Source organism: Hyla sarda, chromosome 3 (genome assembly GCF_029499605.1).
Source record: "Hyla sarda isolate aHylSar1 chromosome 3, aHylSar1.hap1, whole genome shotgun sequence".
NCBI lineage: Eukaryota > Metazoa > Chordata > Amphibia > Anura > Hylidae > Hyla > Hyla sarda.
Window position 1 is genome coordinate 42273178 of NC_079191.1, and position 24501 is coordinate 42297678.

The 24501-nt window shown below is 41.1% G+C and overlaps 1 long non-coding RNA gene across 3 annotated transcripts; it reads left to right on the forward strand.

The window, feature by feature from the left end:
* Positions 1 to 382: 382 nt before the first annotated feature.
* Positions 383 to 23934, forward strand: LOC130361305 (uncharacterized). 3 transcript variants are annotated; one of them, XR_008890953.1, is made up of 4 exons: positions 383 to 543; positions 13292 to 13417; positions 17530 to 17703; positions 23815 to 23934. It is a non-coding gene; the product is annotated as an uncharacterized LOC130361305 (long non-coding RNA). The 3 variants fall into 3 exon arrangements; XR_008890952.1 differs by having other exon boundaries at positions 383 to 523; XR_008890954.1 differs by lacking the exon at positions 383 to 543 and adding an exon at positions 3450 to 3554.
* The last annotated feature ends 567 nt before the right edge of the window (positions 23935 to 24501 follow it).

Consider the following 24501-nt stretch of genomic DNA (forward strand, 5'->3'; position numbering starts at 1 on the left):
AGTTGCTATATTCCTGCATAAATTTGACCCAAAACTACATTAGAGTCAGATCAAACAAATGAGTAAACAATATTAGACTTGGTCACATACAAGTGTGGTGACCCAGTACAGAATCATGTTTTCTTCTGTACTCCTACCCATCCTGTGTGGCAGATGCTGCTCAATGTCTGTCATGGGTCCCCTCTCCTCAGAACTCTCTATAATGCACTATATAATGTACTGTTACCTAAGGGTTAAGGTATTTGTATTATCTATGTACTGTTGCCTTTAATCTCTTGTTGCTAAGGACCTTGTTGTTAAGGGGAGTATGCCTTGGTGAACATGTGACTTATCCGGCCAATTGGTTCTCTCTAAATTCCTCCCATATATGGTGAGGTCAGGGTTGAGCTCTCTCTCTCCTGAGCTCCTGCTCTTAGTACTGAGGTACAGTTTGGAGAGGAGTGAAGTCTGTCTGTGAGGTGAATCTGAAAGGAGGCCTAATCCGGCAACCACGCATCTACTACAAGTCAGCCCCACTACCGAGGTGAAAGTCAAAGCATTGCAGTAAGCATACAGTCTTGGGGATATTATACAAGTCAAGTCAGCAAGTTAGTCAAGTCCAAGTCCCTGAAGTATAGTGTGGTCTGAATCAGTCATATACAGCACTATCAACTATAAGTCCCAGCAAGCCAATAAGCTTCCCTAAGTTCACCCTGCAGCTCCTTCACACTAATCTGAGCTGTAACGGATTGTACCATCTTACCAACCTCAGTAAAGCAAGCCAGTTAACCCTAACCTGGCGTCAGAGTGATTATTTGCCCCGTGCCTGGCACAGGTGAAGCTGGCCTACCTCGGGTGGTGCATAGGTCAACCACGCCCTGGCATCACGATGAGGTTAATTACACGTTACCCTGTCCGACACCACATATGCGAGTGGAAAAAAGTATGTGAACCTTAGCTTTCAGTATCTAGTATGATCCCTTTGTGCTGCTATACCTGCATCTAAACATTTTCGGCTTGTAGGAATTTTAGCCCATTCCTCCATACAAAACAGCTTTAGCTGTTGGTGGGTTTTCTCCTATGAACTGTCCACTTCAGCTCCTCCCACATTCCTATTGAGTTAAGGTCACAACTTTGACCATATCATTCCCAAACCTTCAAGGGGTACTCCGGTGAAAAAAAAATGTTTCAAATCAATTGGTGCCAGAAAGTTATACAGCTTTGTAAATTACTTCTATAAAAAATCTTAATCCTTCCAGTACTTATCAGCTGCTGTATGCTCCAGTGGAAGTTGTGCAGTTCTTTTAAGTCTGATAACAGTGCTCTCTGCTGACACCTCTGTTCGTGTCAGATACTTTCCAGAGTAGGAGAGGTTTGCTATGGGGATTTGTTCCTACTCGGGACAGTTCCTGACACAGACAGAGGTGTCAGCAGAGAGCACTGTGGTGAGACTGAAAAGAATTACACAACTTCCTCTGTAGTATACAGCAGCTGATAAGTACTGGAAGGAATAAAAAATGTTTAATAGAAGAAATTTACAAAATCTGAATAACTTTCTGAAGCCAGAGTACCCCTTTAACTTTATTCTTTTGTAACTATTCATTGGTAGAGCGACTTGCGAGCTTAGGGTCATTATCCTGTTGTATGATCCACAATTTTGAGTTTCAGTTCACAGACAGGTCCAATCATTTGCCTTTAGAATTTGCTAGCATAATTTAGAATTTTTTTAATCTATTGTGCCATCAATAGTGGCCAGCTGTCCTGCCCCAGATGCAGCAAAATAGGCCCAAACCATGATACTACCTCCAAGAGGTTTTTATGCTGGAATGCAGTGTCCAGCTAATCTTTAGCCAACTGCAGACAGGCAGCAATGTCCTTTTTGGAGCGCATCGGCTGTCTCCTTGCAATCCTGCCATACACAGCATTGCTGTTCAAAGACATCTTGATGGTGGGATCATAATTTGAACATTTGAGAAAGGCTTTCAGCTGCTTTGACATTATTAAAGTGCACCTGTCGCCATTTTTTATTCCCCCCAGACCTAAGTCAACATAGTGTTGCCGATGATCATTGCAATGCAGCCATACCTTTGGCTGTGCATGTCCATCATTTATTAGTCAGAAAATCCAGGGGTTCACAATGCCTTGCCTCCGCCACACCTATCCCCTGTATGTGACCGCTGTGATCGCTGTGTGACACACAGATCCTCAGCGCATGTGCCCCTGGTCTGGTTGACGTGTTAGCCGGCTTTATATCACCAGATTTTTCCTCATCTTGTTCCTCTTCATGGTAATTAATAGAGTCTGTCTAGGGTAGGCTCTCTCAATTAAGTAGAATAATAGAGTACCCAGTCCTCAAATACCTCAGAAAAAAGGTTGTACAATGGATTGTTGAAAAAAAAAAATACATTTTATTAAAATGAATAACTCATAATTAAAATCTCTCACAGGGCCCATAGTGTACATAATATTAGATAGACAATTTATATAAAGACCTGTAAGATATAAAGAAATGTCCAATGTGCATGGAAGGACACTCCTGAATAGATATATAGCTGCAATAGTTCACATTCAGTAGTAGTTCGTATTCAATCAATAGTACGGTATCTTATTAACCAATGGTACCATGTACTGCTCACCGCTCCTTGTATGTTTACTGTCCACCGCGCTTTGTGAAAGCTCCGTTATTGCATGCGGTACTTCAGGCGGGGTGCGTGTAGATGATAAATGCAAGCGGCGTCTGACGTAACTCAGTCAGCTGTTCTAACTCAGTCAGCTGTTCTAATTCAGTCAGCTGTTCCAGCTGCGGAACTATGGTTTGAAGCGCTGGAGGCACACAGTGGTATGTGGAATAGTACCTAACAGGGTACACAGATGGAAGTATGCAATAGTGTGTAAAATAGTACCTGGCAGGGTTCACAGATGAAGGTGGCTGGAACAGTTTAATGGCTGAGGCGGAAAGATATTCTGAGCGGCAGGATGTTCAGTATAATAACGGTCAGCAAGTATGGAATATAGCAATCCAGGTGATACTTCTAGATGGAAAGTCATTCCTTAGCACCTTATGCAGACAATGCAAATTTTCGTACAAAAAGTTCTAATATTTTTAACCTGTATGCATACGCACTGCATCCCGAGTCCTTAAGGACGTAGGGCGTATGGATATACCCGTGGAAATTACGGTCCCCGCTGCTAGCCGGTTGGTGACCGGACCGGGATGGTTCCTGAGTCCCCCCCCCCATGTTGGCGATTGGAGAAAATCACATGTCAATTCAGACATGCGAATTTCTACTATTCCGTGCTGATCGGATCTCTGGTGACCCAGTGACAGCCCCGATCATCCTAAGGGATAGGAGCGAGGTTGCAGTGCTGCAACCTCCTCCTATCCCCTGCCATTAGTCAGCACTGAGTACTGACCAATGGCAGTTGAAGACGGTGGGTTGTCATGGAAACCCCCCGCTCTGCCCACCCCTGGATGTCAGGCAGAATGGGGGGAGAAGATGGCGGCCGGTACCTGTGGAGAAGATGCCGCGGGGACTTTCGATCATCGGTGACATCAGTGGAGATCAGCGGCGCAGGTAGGGAGGCGACGGCGCGGAGCATGAAGGGAGGTGGCAGTAAAGCGATCTTTACTGCTGCTTTCCTAGTGGAAGCCAAACTACAACTCCCAGATTGACCAGACAGCCAAAGGCTGTCTGGGCATGCTGGGAGTTGTAGTTTGCAATATCTGGAGGGTCACAGTTTTGAGACCACCATTACAGTAGTGCCCAAACGGTAGCCCTCCAGATGTTGCAAAACTACAACTCTCAGCATGCCTAGACTGCCCAGGCATGCTGGGAGTTGTAGTTCTGTAACATCTGTCCCTTCAGATTTTGCAATTTTCATGAAAATTTTGAAAATTGCTGCTATATTTTGAATCCCTCTAATTTTTTCAAAAAGTAAAAATATGTCCATTTTATGATGCCAACATAAAGTAGACATATTGTATTTGTGAATCAATATATACTTTATTTATATTTATTGGAATATCCATTTTCCTTACAAGCAGAGAGTTTCAAAGTTAGAAAAATGCAACATTATCAAAATTTTCATGAAATTTGGGGATTTTTCACCAAGAAAGGATGCAAGTAACGACGAAAATTTACCAATAAAATAAAGCAGAATATGTCACAAGAAAACAATCTCAGAATCAGAATAATCGGTAAAAGCATCTTAGAGTTATTAATGCTTCAAGTGACAGTGGTCAGAATTGCAAAAAATGGCTCCATCCTTAAGGTGAAAATTAGCTACGTCCTTAAGGGGTTAAAGAAATATCATTGTAATTGTATGGACCTTAAAAATAAAGTGTGTAATTTGTACCAAAAAGTGCACAGTGTAGAAGCGGAAGCCCCCAAAAGTTTCAAAATGGTGTTTGTTTGTTTTTTTACTTTTTTCCCCACAAATAATTTATTTTTGGTTTTTCTGTAGATTTTGAGGTAAAATGATTGATGTTGTTACAAAATAAAATTGGTGGCACAAAAAACAAGCCCTCATTTAGGTCTGTAGGTGAAAAATTTAAAGAGTTATGATTTTTAGAAGGTGAGGAGGAAGTGCAGAAATGAAAAAATCCTTAAGGGGTTAAAAAATTCTAAAAAGTTAAGAATGTTTTAAAAGTAATAAAACATGACAAAGTTCTCCTTCCTATTTACAAAAGTAGATTTTTTTATTCAAATTTTTTCTCACAAATATTTTTTTTTTCCGATTTTGAAGCATTTATTATGGAAACATTAATGAAGTCATTACAAAGTGCAAATGGTGTGTAGATGAAAAAATAAAAAAAAGAGTTAAGGCTATTAAAAGACGAGGAGGAAAAAACCAAAGTTAAAAAATGAAAATTGACATGGTCCTTAAGGGGATAATCATTAAAAAGAAAATCTAGGTGATAGATTTCTATAAGGAGTGACGTGATGTCATCTGATACCATGAGTAAGAGCTCACAAGCATCTGAAACACGTCAGACTGCAAGGGAATGGTAGAGTGAGGATGGTTTTACCTGTAAAATGTTGACATAAAATAAAGGTGACTGAAGTTTTATCAAAGTGCTGGATCAGAGTCTACTTGGAGAGCATTTGCATCTCTTCACTTGGGTTCACATATTTATTATAACCTTTTGTTATGAGACCCTCCTGTATCTTCTCACCTCTATACTACCTACTGTTACATCATCATGAATGGCGTTCATCACCTTGTATGATACCTTGGGCCATCTTGGTTAAATCATGGAGGACATATAGCTGCACTGAATGCCTTGGTCCTGTTTATCACACAGGTCATGCCCCTTATCTGTGGGTCGTCTTTATTAATAGCTGTTCTACTGATATATACAGCCAGATCATGGTATGACTGCAGGGATATACATTCTGTGTTTGTGGTATACCAGTTTACCTTGATATACACTTGTACCTGGGGTAAGGGTGTATCAGGATGGCACTATATCTGTAAGGAGGTTGCAGTGGTTCTCTGCAGATGGCACATGTTGGGCACAGTGAACCTATAAGTGAGGTTGGAATTCTCTTCATGGACACTAATGGCCCAATGGTCTCTTACATTCTGTCTTGGTTGGCTCCTTCTCTCCTATCATGGTTCCTGTCTCAGTGCTCGCTCGCCCAGTGGTACCAGGAGATTAGCGCAGACCAAAGCCATGGTGTATTATCAACACAGGGGAATACACAGGGGACATGACACCTCTATATCTATAGCACATTCCTTCAGCATTTGGCTTGTATCCTGACTAGTCCCATGATATGCTCCAACGCTTTTCCACCTTCCCAGGCATATGATAGACAAAACGTTTATTATTATTCGCAACTAGTAACTCATGACCTGACATATTTGCTTTAATTGTCACATAGTTATTTGCTTTCTGGATGAGCTTGTCCTTATGTTTTGCAGCTTTTATACCATCTGCTTTGTTTATAGAGTCAGTATGAATACAGTCTACCAGAAGACTATGGGCCTCATTCACTATAGAGTTCTATGTAAATAGAGGTGAAAAAGGTATTGGGAAAAATATTTTACTTAATTTATTTATTTTTTACCTCTAATTTTCCATTTTTTTCACCCTGTTCACCATTCTTAGCAAATTTTTCGAAAAGTAGGTGTGTTTTAACAAAATTTTTCACCTTGTTTTGGGCATTTTTTCAGGCTGTGAGTTTACACATTAAAGGGGTACTCCACCCCTAGACATCTTATCCTCTATAGGTGATGAGATGTCTGATCGCAGAGGGTCCCGCCGCTGGGACCCCCCACGATCTCCATGCAGCACCCAGCATTCTGAAGGTTATTTTCAGAACGCTGGGTTTGGGCGCCCATGGACGTGCCGCATCGCAACACCCCCTCATGACATCACGACCATGGCTGGGACCCCCACGATCAGACATCTTATGTCCTATCCTTTGAATAGGGCATAAGATGTCTAGTGGGGGAGAACAGAAAGGTTAATTTAATGAAAAATTCCAAAGTTTCACAACATGTATAAAGACATTTACCCACATGGGGGATAAATTATTAAAAATTTCATTTTGCACATTTACAGGCGCCTGCTTGGTGGCCATCAACCCTGAAGAGTCAATATTTGTCAATTGCGACCATTTAGCATTTTGACCAATTTTGAGTTTTTTTTTTGTTTTGTTCTTAGAGACAGTTTTAGGCTAAGTTGTTCCTGACTAAAAATGTTAAAAATCATGGCCCCATATGATAAATCATCATACTAATAAACAGCTACATACTATAGTTAGTGTCACTATACAAACACCAGTATCAGCAATGAGGCCACTATACAAGGATAACACTAAATGACTCAATAACAACTCCATCATAATGTTATTGATTACATAAAGACTTATTCAGTTGCAGAAGATCCCTGCAGGACAGCCACTTTGTTTATGGGAAACCTGTAGGCTGGGCCTTGTGGTGTCACAGCTGTGGGTTGATGCTTTACTGACAACAAAGTTTTATTTCTCAGGAATGCTGCTTCGGTCCTGTGACAGTGTTAATGACTATCCACTAGTGATGAGCGGCAGGGGCCATATTCGAATTATGGACAAATATTCGTCCTATGTTCGCTCCTTTTTTTTTCAACGCAAAAATTCTTAATTAACCCCTTAAGGACACAGGGCGTATCCATACGCCCCCGTTTCCAAGTCCTTATGGACACAGGGCGTATGGAGCCGGTGCCGGATGCCTGCTGAAATCGTTCAGCAGGCATCACGGCATATCGCCCACGGGGTCATTATGTCCCCCCATGTCGGCGATTGCCGCAGATCGCTGGACAATTCAGTCCAGCGATCTGCGGCGGATTCCGGGTCAATCGGGTCTCCAGTGACCCGGTGACCCGGAATTACTGGCTGATCGGGGCAGTCAGAGACGGCCCCGAACAGCCATAGCCAGCAGGGGTGAGGTGGCACTGGTGCCACCTCACGATCGCCCTGATTCGTCGGCCGGTTTCCCGGCCGACCAATCAGGGCGCCTGCTGCAGGTGTCACTCCCGCTCCGCCCCTCTTCCGGAGGACGTGAGCGGGTTGCGGGAAGACGACCCCGGGTACTGGGGACCCCGATCCCTGGCGTCTCTGTTGGGATCGGGGCCCCAGGAGCGGCGGCGGCACTGACCTGCGTGGCGGCGGCATGGAGCAGCAGCAGGAGGTGAGTGACAGCCTCCTGCTGTTGCTTAGCAACAGCTCCCAGCATGCAAAAAGGGCATGCTGGGAGCTGTAGTTATGCAACAGCAGGAGGCAGACCACCACAACTCCTAGCATTCCCTTATGGGCATGCTGGGACTTGTAGTTTTGCAACAGCTGGAGGCACATTTTTTCTATGAAAAAGTGTACCTTCAGCTGTTGTATAACTACAACTCCCAGCTTGCACAATCAGCTAAAGTGCATGCTGGGAGTTGTAGTGGTGAATCTGGTGGTTGCACAACTACAACTCCCAGCATGCCCGTTGGCTGTCGGTGACTGCTGAGAGTTGTAGTTTTGCAACAGCTGAAGGCACACTGAGTTAAGTAGCAAACCAGTGTGTCTCCAGCTGTTGCATAACTACAATCCCCAGCATCCCCAGCCAAAGTAGTATGCCTCCGGCTGTTGCATAACTACAAGACCCAGCATGCCCTTCCGCTGTCCGTACATGCTGGGGGTTGTAGCTTTTTCAACAGCTGAAGGCACACTGTTTGCAAAACACTGAGTTTGTTACCAAACTCAGTGTTTCACAACCAGTGTGCCTCCAGCTGTTGCAAAACTACAACTCCCAGCATGCACTGATAGACCGTACATGTTGGGAGTTGTAGTTTTGCAACAGCTGGATGTCCCCCCCCCAATGTGAACGTACAGGGTACACTCACATGGGCGGAGGTTTACAGTAAGTATCCATCTGCAAGTTTGAGCTGCGGGTAATTTTCTGCCGCAGCTCAAGCTGCCAGCGAGAAACTACTGTGAACCCCCGCCCGTGCGACTGTACCCTAAAAACACTACACTAACAAAAAATAAAATAAAAAGTAAAAAACACTACATATACACATACCCCTACACAGCCCCCCTCCCCAATAAAAATGAAAAACGTCTGGTACGCCACTGTTTCCAAAACGGAGCCTCCAGCTGTTGCAAAACAACTACTCCCAGTATTGCTAGATAGCAACTGACTGTCCAGGCATGCTGGGAGTTTTAAAACAGCTGGAGGCACCCTGTTTGGGAATCACTGGCGTAGAATACCCCTATGTCCACCCCTATGCAATCCCTAATTTAGGCCTCAAATGCGCATGGCGCTCTCACTTTGGAGCCCTGTCGTATTTCAAGGCAACAGTTAAGGGTCATATATGGGGTATCGCCGTACTCGGGAGAAATTGTGTTACAAATTTTGGGGGGTATTTTCTGCTATTACCCTTTTTAAAAATGTAAAATTTTTGGGAAACCAAGCATTTTAGGTAAAAATGATTATTATTTTTTTTTTTACATATGCAAAAGTCGTGAATCACCTGTGGGGTATTAAGGTTCACTTTATCCCTTGTTACGTTCCCCGAGGGGTCTAGATTCCAAAATGGTATACCATGTGTTTCTTTTTTGCTGTCCTGGCACCATAGGGGCTTCCTAAATGTGACATGCCCCCCAAAAACCATTTGTCGCTCCTTCCCTTCTGAGCCCTCTACTGCGCCCGCCGAACAATTAACATAGACATATGAGGTATGTGCTTACTCGAGAGAAACTGGGTTTCAAATACAAGTAAAAATTTTCTCCTTTTTACCCCTTGCAAAAATAAAAAAAATTGGGTCTACAAGAACATGAAATGAAAAAATGAAGATTTTGAATTTTCTCCTTCACTTTGCTGCTATTCCTGTGAAACACCTAAAGGGTTAATACACTTACTGAATGTCATTTTGAATACTTTGGGGGTGTAGTTTTTATAATGGGGTCATTTATGGGGTATTTCTAATATGAAGACCCTTCAAATCCACTTCAAAACTGAACTGGTCCCTGAAAAATAGTGAGTTTGAAATTTTTGTGAAAAATTTCAAAATTGCTGCTGAACTTTGAAGCCCTCTGGTGTCTTCCAAAAGTAAAAACTCATAAATTTTATGATGCAAACATAAAGTAGACATATTGTATATGTGAACCCAAAAAAAATGTATTTTGAATATCCATTTTCCTTACAAGCAGAGAGCTTCAAAGTTAGAAAAATGCTAAATTTTCATTTTTTTCATCAAATTTGGGGATTTTTCAACAAGAAAGGATGCAAGTTACCATAAAATTTTACCACTACGTTAAAGTAGAATATGTCACAAAAAAACAATCTCGGAATCAGAATGAAAACTAAAAGCATTCCAGAGTTATTAATGTTTAAAGTGACAGTGGTCAGATTTGCAAGGTGTAAAATGGCCTGGTCCTTAAGGGGTTAAATTTGTATAGTGCATATGCGCGATTATATCTCACCTAAAAGAAGGGAGGGATCAGTGTCTTTTGGAAGTGCCGATATTCGCGAATATTTGCATATTCGCAAATACAAAATATTTGAGCTCCACACCAACTCACACCGTAAATTATATTGGAGCCTTCTTTGGACCACAAGCTGGAAGCAGGGAGGGATAATCACTTTTTTTTTTGTTACACAGCACATATCATTGTTGTGATGTGTACTGTGAAGAAAAAAAATATTCGTCATTACGAATATATTGCACTATATTCTAAATATTTGCGGTAAAAGTTAGCATTTCAAACATTCGCGCTAAACACTGCTATTCACGTGTTTCAGCTTCTGTAGTGGACCGGAAGTCTCATCGAGGTCTCTATAGGTTTCAGCCACAGAAATTAACGGGCTACTCATATGGCAATTTTGGCCAATGCCAGTTGGGCAGATGTCAGCAGTGAGCTGCTCTGGGTCCCACAATTCGGCCTGCACCTGCTGATTTCAGCATAATACAGGTGCTTTTAAAGTGTGATCTGTGAGATCGTGGGAGGTCCCACTGGAGGAACTACTGTAGGGGCACAAAGGGGATAAGTTATCCCCCTTTGTGCCCCTACAGTAGTTATCCTAGATAACTACTGTAGTGGCAATAAAGGAGGATAACTACTGTATGGAAGCACGAAGAGGGATAACTTCTGTAGGAGCACAAAGGGGGGATTACTACTACCAGGAGCACAAAGGGGGATTACTACTGTAGGGGGACAAGGAGCACAAAGGGGAATATCTACCGTGGGGATTACAAAGGTGGATAACTACTGTAGGGGGCACAAAGGGGAATAACTACTGTACAGGTGCACAAAGTGAGATAACTATTGTAGGAGACAAAGGAGGATAAATTCTGTAGGGGTACACAAGGACAACTACTGTTGGACGCACAAAGGTGGATAACTACTGTAGGGAACACAAAGAGGAATATCTATTTTGGGGAGCACAAAGGGGGAAACTATTGTAGGGGACACAAAGGGGAAAAACTATTGTAGGGGACACAAAGGGGGATCACTACAGTAGTGAGCAGAAAGGGAGATTACTACTGTAGGGAGCACAATGGGGGGATTACTACTATAGGGAGCACAATGGCAGATACCTATTCTGTAGGGCACAAAGGGGGCATTAAATCCTAAGAATTATTGGGGCATAAAGACGGCCGTATTATAGTTGGGGCACAAAGGGGATACTTTTACTGTTGAGGGGGAACAATGAGGAAAGTATTTTTATTGTTTGGGGAATTCTTACCAAGCAGGGTACTCTGGCTGGGGAAAAGGGGAGGATGGTGATGGAAATGCGAGGAGCCTAAGAATTGTGTCTGGCAGGTTCTGGCCATCTGGGCCGGATGGAGAAAAAAAAAAAAGGAAAAGAGAATGACTCTGAGAAGATGCTCCCTGTGAGTCACTGGATTTTGTTTCACTGGAATCACAGAATGTCTGTGTAGCGCTGGAATAATTTACTATATGGGCACTATTGGGGAGAATATAGGTCTGTTTATAGTGTGTGTTTTTTTCTTAAGAAGCAGTATGGAGGTAATATTTTTCAGGATGCTTGGAATAGCCTCCCTGAAAAAGTGGAAGCTGCAAATACAGTGGAGTTTAACCCCTTAAGGACCGGGTTTTTTTTTCCGTTTTTGCACTTTTGTTTTTTGCTCCTTGCCTTTAAAAAATCATAACTCTTTCAATTTTGCACCTAAAAATCCATATGATTGCTTATTTTTTGTGCCACCAATTCTACTTTGTAATGACGTCAGTCATTTTGCCCAAATATCTACGGTGAAACGTAAAAAAAAATCATTGTGCGACAAAATTGAAAAAAAAAAAAACGCCATTCTGTAACTTTTGGGGGCTTCCGTTTCTACGTAGTACATTTTTCGGTAAAAATGACACCTTATCTTTATTCTGTAGATCCATACGCTTAAATGATACCCTACTTATATAGGTTTGATTTTGTCGTACTTCGGGAAAAAATCATAACTACATGCAGGAAAATTAATACGTTTAAAATTGTCATCTTCTGACCCCTATAACTTTTAATTTTTCCGCTTATGTGGCGATATGAGGACTCATTTTTTCCACCATGATCTGAAGTTTTTAACGGTACCATTTTTGCATTGATAGGACTTATTGATCGCTTTTTATTCATTTTTTCATGATATAAAAAGTGACCAAAAATGCACTATTTCGGACTTTGGAATTTTTTTGCGCGTACGCCATTGACCGTGCAGTTTAATTAATGATATCTTTTTATAATTCGGACATTTCCGCACGCGGCGATACCACATATGTTTATTTACACTTTTTTATTTTTTATGGGAAAAGGGGGGTGATTCAAACTTTTAATAGGGGATGGGTTAAATGATCTTTATTCACTTTTTTTTTGCAGTGTTATAGCTCCCATAGAGGGCTATAACACTGCACACACTGATCTTTCACATTGATCACTGGTTTCTCATAGGAAACCAGTGATCGATGATTCTGCCGCTTGACTGCTCATGCCTGGATCTCAGGCACTGAGCAGTTATTCGGCGATCGGACAGCGAGGAGGCAGGTAGGGACCCTCTGGCTGTCATGTAAGCTGTTCGGGATAGCCGCGGAGAAATTGCGGCATCCCGAACAGCCCACTGAGCTAACCGGCAGTTTTTACTTTCACTTTTAGCCGCGTGGCTCAGCTTTGAGCGCGCGGCTAAAGGGTTAATAGCACGCGGCACCACGATCAGTGCCGCGCGCTATTAACGGCCGGGTCCCGGCTTCACTATGACGCCAGGCCCGCCGTGATATGATGCGGGGTCACCGTGGGACCCCACGTTATATCACGGGAGCGGGACCAAGGACGTACTCATACGTCCTTGGTCCCTAAGGGGTTAAGCATGCATGGTATAGGTATAAGGCTATCCTTCATATGAAATAGGGATAAGTATAAGGCTATAAGATAGAGATCGGCATAAAGCTATCCTTTATAGGAGATAGAGATAGGCATAAGGCTATCCTTCATATAAGATAGCGATAGACATAAGACTATCCTTCATATACGATAGAGATAGGCATAAGGCTATCCTTAATAAAAGATAGGATTAGGGACTATTGATAGTATTCAGACTAGTTGGGCCAAATGGTTCTTATCTGCAGACACATTCTATGTATAACACATTTTCCAGGGATCCCATGGGATTGTAGCTGTGGGAAAACTTCTTAGACAATAAACATAATTGCAGAAGATCCCGAGGGAAAAAAAAAAACACTCCCCAGTCAGATGTCACAGAACTGTAGTGTGATCCCCAGCACCCTCATTTAGTGGGAGTTCCTTTTGCTCCACTACTATAAAAATCATCACACATTGCCAGGTTCACAGAAGAATCCTTATCCCTGAGCTGGTAGATATCTCTGCCCGTCACCAGATATGAAGACGTCTGTGGTTTTCTTGGTTGTCCTCGCTGCCGGCCTCTTCCTGCTGTCAGAATCTGCTCAAGGTTTGTACAATGCTCATCTTCTAAAAATGTCAGCTTGGTTGGGGCTAAAGTCAATAACGCTAGGTTCTCTTGTGTTTTTATGTCTACTATTTAATCTTAAAATAACTTCTTTGTAGTAACTAACAAGTAGCTAAGTTCCAAAATTGCTTAAAGTGTCGCTGTCACTTAGAAATACTTTTGACAAGTCACAGGGACATATCAAAAGTCTTGATCGGTGAAGTCTCAGTACTGAGACCACCACCGATCGGTAGTGCCAGCCTGGAGAAGTATGCAGTATCGCTGTTCACTCCCCAGTTTGTAGGCATCTTTGTCTCACTCCTCCATTGTAAGGCGATGTTCACATTGTGGAATTTCGGCTGACATTAAAGCCCCAATTGATTTCAATGGGATTCCACTGCAGAATTCTGCAAAATACAAGACTGGTCTTAAATTTGTGTGAATGCTGAAAGCAGAATTTCTGGAGGCGGAATGCACGCTGCGAAAATTCTTCTCTTTCTTAATGGGACTGCAGATTGCCATTTAAGTCAAAAGACAGTAAATTACGACAGAATTTCCAGCAACATTTTTCTGTGGAATTCAATCGTGTGAACATTCACTAGGTCAGTGGTCCTCAAACTGTGGCCCTCCAGATGTTGCAAAACTACAACTCCCAGCATGCCTGGACAGCCAACGGCTGTCCAGGCATGCTGGGAATTGTAGTTTTGCAACATCTGGAGGGCCACAGTTTGGGGATCACTGCACTAGGTCTATGGCGCAGCAAGACAAAGAGCAATGCTGCACACTTCTCTCGACTTGTTCTCTTGATTGGTGTGGGTCTGTGCACTGAGACCCCGACCGATCAAAGCTTTTCACATATCACTGTGACACGTCAAAAGCTTTTCTGAGTGAAATTGCTCATTTAAAGTGTACCTCTAACTTTAAAACAAAACAACTTTTTATAGTGATAGTGCCCATTTAAGGTTTATTTTGCTCAATGTGTTTAACCAAAACTAGGAGGGGATCCAAACACAGAAAAATGCAAATCTTTCTATAATAGCTTTCCTGGTTTTGGTTAAAAAAATACTGCTTAAAATACTATGTGTGAACATAGTCATAGAATAAGGCTAGGTGAATGTTTCCCAACCAGTGTGCCGCCAGCTGTGGCAAAACTACAACTCCCAGCCATTGGCTGTCCAGACATGCTGGGAGTTGTAGTTTTGCAACAGCTGGAGGCATCCTGGTTGGGATTCACTGGGCAAAATTCACATTGTGTAAAATCAAGACACCAATACATGCTGGGAGTTATAGTTTTGCAACAGATATTAAAAAAAAGCAACAGTATTTTTAATTTAATAATGTGGTAGACAAAAATACTGCAGCTTATACCTACTTTACTGTCATTTTTGTTTTTGTTTTGATTGTACACAGTGTGAACATAGCCTAAAGCCTGTGATCATCACTGCAATGACCCTCTCTATGGATGCTGTGCATTGCTCTACATGTACTGTGCAGTGATCATGACATGTAGGGGTTAACTGACTGGGATCAGTGTGATGGTGAGTGTTGGCTGCTGATAGCAGCTGACACTGTTCACTTCATACCCCCCAGAGCATGCATCCTCCCCACATTTACAAGATACAAGGACAAGGGGTTAAACTCGTTAAAGGGTCCAATCTGCAGGCAGCATGTTATAGAATAGGAGAAGCTGAGCAGATTGACTATTGGGGAATGTTTCTGGTTACCCTTAAGTCTCTGCTGAATCTTAAGTCATGTGGGGGGTTCAAATCAGTGATTAAAGGGGTATTCCGGGTTTAAACATCTTATCCCCTATCCAAAGGATAGGGGATAAGATGTATGATCGCAGGGGTCCCACCACTGGTGACCCCCGTAATCTCGGTGCAGCCCCCAACATTCTGTGCTGGGTGCTGCCTCCGAGATGGAGATATGACATCACAGCCACGCCCCCTAGCGATGTCACACCACACCCCTTCATTCATGTCTATGGGAGGGGGCAGCGGGACCCCTGCGATCATACATCTTATCCCCTATCCTTTGGATAGGGGACAAGATGTATAAACCCAGAATACCCCTTTAACAGCTCTCCTTATATACACAGATCCGCACTGTATAACATGATGCCTAAAGATTGAAAGAAGCATTCCTTTTAAAAGGGGTACTCCAGTGGAAAACTTTTTTTTTTTTTAATCCACTGGCACCAGAAAGTTAAACAGATTTATAAATTAAAGAGGAGAAAATATGTGCAGCTCACAATTATATCACCAACCGAGGACACATGGGTAATGCACTTATACCTATGGGGCCAATAATAAATATTAGAAAAAGAGACAAAAATACCCAGACCTCAAGGAAGGTAAACTATATGAATCAATTGAAGGAAGCAATGATCGTGCTTCAATTATAATAGGATATACAGATTTTATTAAAAATTGATATAAAATATAAAATATTCCACCTCACCCTTGTGAGAGGAGTATACAATGACCTAAAATAGATGACCTAAAATATTGGTACATCTTATAATAGAACTGTGTTCACACCAACTAGGGTTACAACTCTCTCCCTGACTATTCTCTTGATATACCATTATAATGTCAGGCTTACTACTTTTACATTTAAATCATAGTTCACATTGCACATACATATGCTATAATGTTACTTAAATTGTAAAATTTAACGCAAAGTTTTGCCCCCTATTCACATTTACTATTGCTTCTTGCTTGCATTGCGACCTTCTTATCAATCCAGTTCTTGGTTTATATATGGCTTATTCATATGATTTTGTAATCCAGATCTCGTTTTCTATTTTACACTTGTGATTTTCTGATTGGATCAAAGCTTCTATAAAATATCGAGTATGATCAGTTAAAATTATGACTACTGAAGAAAGGGTCCATTCATATACCCTGAAACGCGTCTAGTCAGTTTGCAGACTATCACTGACTGCACTTGGCACTTAAATTTTATCTGGACATATCTCTGTGGCCTTGCTGGTCCGGTCCGGAGATGACCCTGTTGATCTTGCCGCTCCGGTCCATAATTTACATCTAGTTTTGAGTGGATCCTCAGTGAGCTGTGGAATCAAAGCACATCCTGCAGGTGCTGGCACTGACATCACACGCCACCCTCACGAGGCAGAGGCTTCTACTACCGCTCTGCTGCAGATCTGGTCTCCACGGCAGGACTTTTCCACCAACGAGTGCCACCTCTGAAAGTGTCCATCCCCGACCTCTTCCATTCCACTATACTCTTGTGAGGTGGAATATTTTATATCAATTTTTAATAAAATCTGTATACCCTATTATAATTGAAGCACGATCCTTGTTTCCTTCAATTTATTCATATAGTTTACCTTCCTTGAGGTCTGGGTATTTTTGTCTCTTTTTCTAAGATTTATAAATTACTTCTATTTAAAAATCTTAATCCTTCCAGTACTTATCAGCTGCTGTATGCTACAGAGGAAGTTGTGTAGTTTGTTTTCTGTCTGACCACAGTGCTCTCTGCTGACACCTCTGTTCAGGTCAGGAACTGTCCAAAGCAGGAGCAAATCCCTATAGCAAACCTCTCCTGCCCCGGACAGTTCCTGACATGGACAGAGGTGTCAGCAAAGAGCAATATTTTCTGACAGAAAAGAACTATACAACTTCCTCTGTAGTATACAGCAGCTGATAAGTACTGGAAGGATTCAGATTTTTATATAGAAGTATTTACTAATCTGTTTAACTTTCTGCCACTTCTGGTCTTTCTGCCCCCTCAACTTTTGATTATAAAAAATGGTTTACCACCAGAGTAGATAGATATGAGATAGATGGAGAGATATGAGATAGATTAGATAAATAAATACATAGATAGATTGTAGATAGATTCCTTATAGTAAATATATTATGTCATATATTTTTCACAAGTGACTACTGTGTATTTTTGAAATCATTGATTATATATTTGGTAATTAATGGCTACAATGTGTCATAGTTAGTTTCATGAGATGTCCACCAGGGCGGCGCCTTAATTCCCAGATGGCTTTGGCTTCCTCCATGTTCGGAGGATCTTCCTTCTGTGTATTATAACCTCCTATTACACTATTTACCCCCATAACAATCTCATCTCTGTTTCAGTTTATAGATGTGATTTACTACGGAATAATGGAAAAGGAAATAAATCTCTTAGATACTATTACTATGATAAAGCAACAAACTCCTGTAAGACATTCACATACCGCGGCTCCGGGGGAAATGGCAACAGATTCAAAACCATTGCGACATGTCAGGAGACCTGCGTGACAGAATAAGGTTGGTATCTGCAATATTTTACTAGAGATATAGGTAGATAGATATGGTTCACGTTTATTATATAAATATATTTTCCAACACTTCAATAAATACCTTCTTCTAACTAAATTTTGCTTCTTTGTCAACACTATTATTTTAAAAAATTTACTTTTTTATGTATTTTTTTTTTCCTTTATTTTGGTTTAACAATTTTTTTGCTTATACAAAAAAGTTTTTCCTTTATTTTAGTAATACAGTTTTTATGATTACCTTATTTCTTTAAAACTCTTAAATGTTGTTACCTTATTTTTTATTTTCTGTAAAATATATATATATATATATATATATATATATATTGGTTTTTTTATGTCCTTATTTATTCTTTCTACAAAGCATTAATATCTCACTTCATGTATATACTATACATTATTGTAATTATATTCACTATCTTTTATCTTTACATTTTTCTATACACATGTTTTTAAATTAGTACATTGTAGATATATTGAACACTGTTCACATTACACAGACAGATCACTGTATAGCATCTGTCCATACTACATTTATTGATTTGTTGCATATCTATATACACTTCTTTCTATTTTTATACACAGAGTTTTCATGACATACAAAAACATATTGGAATTTATTGTTCACTCTCACACACATATTTAACATGGTGACAGTGACAGATATCCCTTAGTAAGATGCTGAAGCTGGCATCATTATACTTTGAGCGCAAACCGAGGTACGGAGCATGTGACTGCACGTCCGATTATGTGTGTGTCACCAGGGCCGGATTAAGAGCATCATGGGCCTGGTGCTGAGAATTTTTCTGGGCCTTTTTATGAAATGTATCACTCCTATCCTTATATAGTGATCCAGACACTGATGGTGGTACGGTATAACTTCTATGCTTATATAGTAGCTCCCCACACTAGGTGCAGTATAGTTCCCCCTCCCCACATAAGGTGCAATATAGTCCCCCCCCCCACATTAGGTGCAGTATAGTTCCCCCCCCCCACATTAGGTGCAGTATAGTTCCCCCCCACATTAGGTGCAGTATAGTTCCCCCCACATTAGGTGCAGTATTGCCCCCTGGCTCCTGTTTTGCTAATCACGTACAGGTAGGTTTAGCGTTAGGTCCCGTGCCATTTGAGAAACCTTGGCGTTGGTTTGCGGTCTCTGGTATGTTCTTCTTATAAGGATATACTAGCGAATGTCTCAATTTTAACATCAGTGTTGAGGGAGAGCCAATGTCATTGTATACATCTACCGCAGTAGTGCACCTAAATTCCTGTATTGTATTGTTCTAATTGTTACACATCCACACCGTCTATCTGGTGAAGGATGCCATTGTGGCACTTGTATTCCGCAGCAGCCATCCTCCATTGTATGCATTTTTATGCTGGGGATCGCCCCTAGCAACGGACCACAAGGGCAGGATCTGCTCTGGGTACAAAAGTGACAATGGAAGGAAAAAGTTTATCAGCTCACCCAGTTGTCTCCAAGGTATATGGAACGTGGCACAATACACCTAGACCAGCGGGAGCTTCGGATAATCTCTGAGGCCAAGTCCTCAGGAGAGGCAATCAGAAAGGTAAAAAGGAAGTACCGGCTCCCAAGGCTGGGTAAAAATCCAAGTTTTATTTCTTCATATTAAAATCCAGTGCATGAGCAAAAATAAAAGCATGGAAAAGATAGCACAACACAAAACGCACTGACGCGTTTCGACTTAACGCTAAGTCTTAATCATGGTTTAAGACTTAGCGTTAAGTCGAAACGCGTCGGTGCATTTTGTGTTGTGCTATCTTTTCTATGCTTTTATTTTTGCTCATGCACTGGATTTTAATATGAAGAAATAAAACTTGGATTTTTTACCCAGCCTTGGGAGCCGGAACTTCCTTTTTTTCCTTCCTGATTGCAGGATCTGCTCTCCCAGTATAAATGCACAACCGCATTTGGGGTTGAACACCTCCAGCCATTTGAGACCACGTTTTTTGTTGTTGTTTAAATTTTATACTTGGAGGTGTGTAAACCTCTCCATATGTAATGCGCCTTGAACATTTTCCAGGCAGCATTAAGGTAGCACCTGTGAGGCCATGCACCTATATTAGCCAACTTAGGTGGGGCTTGCAGTCTGCCTCCCTCCTCCCATTGTATGTGTGCTTAGACACGCTGGGAGGACTCTGTGAGCCATATAAAGTGTATGGCTGGAGGCTGTATGCCTGTGTACTGCCTCACTTCAGTGTTTCGACCACCACTCCTCCGGTCCGGGGTCACAATCTACTGCTATGGCCTACAGGCCATAGCAGTAGGTCCCAGGATCGGAGGAGTGGTGGTCGGAACACTGAAGATGACGTACAACATACAGGTAACTTACCATGCGCGCGCGCCCTCCTCCTCGCTGCTCCACTCTGCTGTTGCCAAGGGTGCACGCACGGGACGTCAGGGACATCCCTGTGTGTGCTACCTCCCTGCGGCCTCAGCGTTAGTAAAGTTAACGGGGGGTGCGCCACAGAGAAGTAACCGCATATCCCTCCAGGAACATCAACCCAACTCTGTTACATATCTTTGTGTCATCAGTAAAAAGACACACCTGACCATCAAGACCATTTGCGATATCACTAATGAAGATATTAAACAATATTGGTCCCAGTACAGATCCCTGAGGTCCCCCCTCGTAACAAGACCTTGTTCTGAATATTCTCCATTAACTACATCCCTCTGTTGTCTGTCATTCAGCCACTGTCTAATCCACTCAACAATATGGGAGTCCAAGCTTAATGACTGTAGTTTATTGATAAGTCTTCTATGTGGGACAGTGTCAAAAGCCTTACTAAAATCTAGATAATGAATGTCTACTGCCCCTCTGCCATGTATTATTTTAGTCACCCAGTCAAAAAATTCAATAAGATTTGTTTGGCATGATCTATGTTGTTTTTCATCTTGCAATCCAATGGAATTTAGATGTTCCACAATCCTATACTTTAGTAGGGTTTCCATTAATTTCCCCACTATTGATGTCAGACTTACTGGCCTATAGTTGCTTGATTTCTCCCTATTACCTATTCTTGTGAATGGGCACAACATTTGCTAATTTCCAATCTTCTGGGACGACTCCTGTTACCAGTGATTGGTTAAATAAATCTGTTAACGGTTTTGATAGCTCACCACTAAGCTCTTTCAATAATTTTGGGTGTATCCCATCAGGCCCCTGTGACTTATTTGTCTTCACTTTAGACAGCAAATGTAAAACCTCTTCCTCTGTAAAGACACATTCATCAAATGATTCATTAGTCTTCCTCCCTAATGGGGATCCTTTTCCTTCTTTTTCTTCTGTAAAAACTGAACAGAAGTACCCATAAAGGCAGTCGACTAGCCCCTTATTCTTCTACATACCTTCCTTTGTTTTTAATTTAGTTATTCCTTGTTTTAATTTCCTTTTTTCATTTATATATTTGAAGAATGTCTTATCCCCTTTTTTCACAGACTGAGCTAGTTTTTCTTCTGCCTGTGTTTTAGAAGTTCTTATAACTTGCTTGGCCTCTTTCTGCCTAGTCTTGGAGATTTCCCTATCTTCAATTTAGAATATCTGTACTCCTGGCAGAACTAGCTATTTTGTTTTTCCAGTTTATATCCAGAAGATTGAAGTCTCCCATAATAACTTCTCCTTTCATTCTCATTTTAGCTATTTCTTCAACTAGTAGATCATCTAATTTTTTAACTTGGCCAGGTGGTCTATATATCACACCTACACAAGTTACTGTCTTATTACCAAACTGACTCTGTTGGCCTCACTAACTTGTATTAGGTTAAATGTTATGCTATCTTTCACATATAGGGCCACTCCTCCTCCTTTCTTGCCTTCTCTGTGTCTTCTGTATAAAGAGTACCCTGGTATGGATATGCCCCAGTCATTACTTTCATTAAACCATGGCTCAGTAACAGCCACTAAATCTACATTCTCAGATGCCATTATTGACCCAAGTTCATTGATTTTATTACCTAAACTGCGGTTATTTGTAGACAGGACTCTGAGCTTGTCTTTTCTTAACCTCTGTGCTACTGACATGTTCTGGCATTGTTCCGGGGGCAATTGGACTCATGCATTTTTTATGCTTAATAATGTTGGTGTGATAACGTTGAAATGTTTCACCTTCTGACATGGGTCAATAAAGCACTGTTGGTGTTTTACTCATACCTGGGTTTGCTGCTGGATTTCTTATAACTGGATCTCTATATACAGTCTGGGACTGGGGACTGTGTTCCTTGCCTGTACCCCGACTTTCTACCATTTTCAAAGTTTGGTTGTGCTGCCTTTCTACTGTTGTTTAGATATGAGATAGCGGGGCCATGTTAGAATGAGCTCTGAATCCGTGCATACTCAGAGGAGCAGTGAAAATGTAAAGGCCATATTGGAACCGGCATGTTCCCTCAGACCAATTATAAAAAAATAAAATAAATAAAATAAAATAAACTAATACAAATAAAACTTAACAGAACTTGTGCCTTGTCCTTCTAAGTATCAATAATTAATAGCAGTACCCCTGTTACGGCACCTAGGTGAGGTAAGTATGGGCACTTGGTATCTAGCACAATTATGTGTCAGACACCAAATACCTTGGCCACATATCCTTCCGGGTACCATCAAAATAGTTGGCATCCTAGGGATCTATGGTCTCACTCCCTACACCCATAAGGACCCTCATGGTCATAACAATAATAAAATAAATCAAATAAAATGTAAAAATATTGCAAAAATAAAAAAAAAGGACTTTGTCAGATACTGACTACCAAACAGCACGCTCAATTCTATTGATATAAATATATAACAAAATCCAATCCAATCTTAGTCCGGTGAGTGAAGACTTCTTTTTTCGATAGATAGATAGATAGATAGATAGATAGATAGATATAAAATAGATAGATAGATATAAGAAAGATAGATAGATATAAGAAAGATAGATAGATAGACAGATGGATAGATAGGAGAGATAGATAGATAGATAGATAGATAGATAGATAGATAGATAGATGGATAAATATCCAATAACAGCACCTCCAGAAATAAATAGAAAAAAAAGACTTTGGGGTGCCCGCATCATTTGAACCTCGGTCCACTGGTTCCTCAATGTATAGAAAAAAAATATAGGCAGCACACCACAGGTAGAATTCAAACAAAAATAGGATTTATTCCATGATGTGGGAGACTCTCAAGCCAGCATGAGGCTGGAGAAACGTAGTGTCCCACATCATGGAATAAATCGTATTTTTGTTTGAAGTCTACATGTGGTGTGCTGCCTATATATTTTTTCGATAGAGATTTTTTTCGATAGATAGAAAATTAATTGATTGAGCTAAGGTTCCCCTGGAGGGGGCGCCAAAGTGAATATTTGTCTCAAGTAAGGAAATCCTAGCTACATACATAAATAACAATTTGTTATATATTTCTGTATCATATCAACTGGCTCCAGAATGTTAAACAGATTTGTAAATTACTTCTATTAAAACATCTTAATCCTTCCAGTACTTATCAGCTGCTGAAGTTGAGTTGTTGTTTTCTGTCTGACCACAGTGCTCTCTGCTGACACCTCTGTCTGTCTCAGGAACTGTCCAGAGTAGGAACCAATCCCCACAGCAAACCTCTCCTGCTCTGGACAGTTCCTAAGACAGACAGAGGTGTCAGCAGAGAGCACTGTGATCAGACAGAAAACAACAACTCAACTTCAGCAGCTGATAAGTACTGGAAGGATTAAGATTTTTTTATAGAAATAATTTACAAATCTGTTTACCTTTTCTGGAGCCAGTTGATGTGATGCATACATAGATAACAAATTGTCTTATGTTCGCTTGTACTTGCAAGGCTTGTATTTAAATTCTGTTCCACGAGGGACGTTCAAAAACTTTATGCACTTTCATATTTTCATTGGAGACGGTGAAGGGGGGAGGAATAGTAATTGGTCGTGTCTTAGTGTGTCATGTGACTTGCCTCGCAAAGTAAGGTGAAAAAAGTGATGTAATTTGTTTTGAAATGGAGTTAACATAAGGTAGATTCAAAAAGTTTCCACACTTTTTTTTTTTTTAATGTCCTTAATTTCATATAAAAGCAGTGTTTGTTCTCTCCTCCAGGTTCTGGGATTTCCACATGACAAATCTTCTTGTCGCAAAAGACATGATATAGAAAACGCCTATTGAAGGATTTTATGTGTTATGTGGAACATATATAATAAATACCTTAATGCAAATGTGTATTGTCTGTATCGTGTCATTACTGGACGCTTCATGTACCACATGTGTCGCACACTGCTGAAAATCTGGATTCTGCCAAAATAATTAACATGTTTATTCTTTAAGCGGAAGTCCGCTCGAACTGCATTGCCGGCATGATCTGTTGCAAAACTACATCTCCCAGCATGCCCGGACAGCCTTTGGCTGTCCGTGCATGCTGGGAGTTGTAGTTTTTCAACAGCTGGAGGCATCCAGGTTAGGAAACACTAGTCTATGGAGCTGCCAAAGCCTCTCTATGGCCATGTTCACACATCCGGAATTCCGCACTGGAGATTCCGGGGCAGCAGAGTCCCGTTGAATTCAATGGGATTCTGCTTTGCTGTGCAGACGGCCGTTTTCTGTGTCCCCATAAAGATCGAACCTGTTCATTCTTTCTGCGGACTCTGCGCAGAATGCATAGCCTTAAAAAAAAATAAAAAATAAAATAAAAAGCAGACTTTTTTTTATTTTTTTTGTCTCAACCCCTTAAGGACCAGCCCAATTTTATTTTTTGCATTTCTGTTTTTTCCTTCTCGTCTTCCAAAAATC